The 1,073-nt window shown below is 42.1% G+C and overlaps 1 non-coding gene across 1 annotated transcript; it reads left to right on the top strand.

Moving 5' to 3' along the window:
• The first annotated feature begins 322 nt into the window (after positions 1-322).
• Positions 323-428, top strand: LOC112503072. The gene has a single exon (XR_003067841.1). It is a non-coding gene; the product is annotated as a small nucleolar RNA R71 (small nucleolar RNA).
• Positions 429-1,073: the final 645 nt, after the last annotated feature.

The raw sequence follows: 1,073 nt of genomic DNA, 5'->3' as shown, positions 1-1,073 counted from the left end.
AGATAGGACTGTTGGGACAGGTGTATTAGCAACTTGCTGTCCTCCTTGACCAGAAGTTAAATTTTTCAGCAGGTTGGTCATGGAGGTAAGCTGAGCTGTTAATGCAGTATATGCATCTACATCATGTATCCCAGCAGTCTTTTTATGTGATTGAGCACGTGGGTCTGCCCAATGCCCATTGTTGGCTGAGATCTTTTCTAGGATTTCATATCCTTCATTATAGGTCATGGCTGTAAAGGCTCCGCCCGCAGTCGCATCGAGCATTTGTTTTGCCATGGGATTTAACCCATTGTAAAACGTCTCAAGTTGAATACAGTATGGAATTCCATGGTGTGGGCATTTCCTTAACAACTCTTTGAACCTTTCCCACGCGTCAGGAACAGCCTCATCGTCCATTTGTTTGAAAAGACAGATCTCGTTTATGGACTTAGCGTTCCTTATTGGTGGGAAATATTTTCGCAAAAAAAATTCCGCCATGTTACTCCATGACGACACAGAACCCGGAGTTAACGAGTTAAACCATGCTTTTGCCCGATCCCTAAAGGAAAATGGAAACAAAGTGAGTCTTAGAGCGTCATTTGACACTCCCGAGATCAGAAAGGCATCAGTGATTTCCATAAAAGATTTTAAGTGCGAATATGGGTCCTACGAAGGTACTCCGGCAAATTGGCCATTTGTTTGCAACATGTGAAACATTATCGGTTTTAGTTCGAAATGGAGAGCGGTCATATGTGGTCTAACTATCCCGGAATTTAATTGCTCAAAATCCGGAATAGCATAATCCATGATCCTCCCATTTTTTGAATTTGCCAGATTAATTATGTTCGGAGTTTGTGCTCTTTGGTGCTCATTAGGTTCCGATTCCGTGTCCAAATTATTATCATTACCATTATGTGGATATCCTTGTTGAAAGTTCGGGAATGGTGGAATTGGTTCAAAACGCAACGGTTGGTTTTCCAAATGCGGTATTTCCGGAATAATTGGGGGATGTAACGCCATATTTGGAGGGAGTAGAGCAAAATATGCTCTTTGAGCCCTCCTCCTATGGTGAAACGTTTTCTCAATATTGGGAT

This window comes from Cynara cardunculus, assembly GCF_001531365.2.
Source record: "Cynara cardunculus var. scolymus isolate 2C chromosome LG 1, CcrdV1, whole genome shotgun sequence".
Lineage (NCBI taxonomy): Eukaryota > Viridiplantae > Streptophyta > Magnoliopsida > Asterales > Asteraceae > Cynara > Cynara cardunculus.
This window is presented reverse-complemented; position numbering and strand designations above follow the sequence as displayed.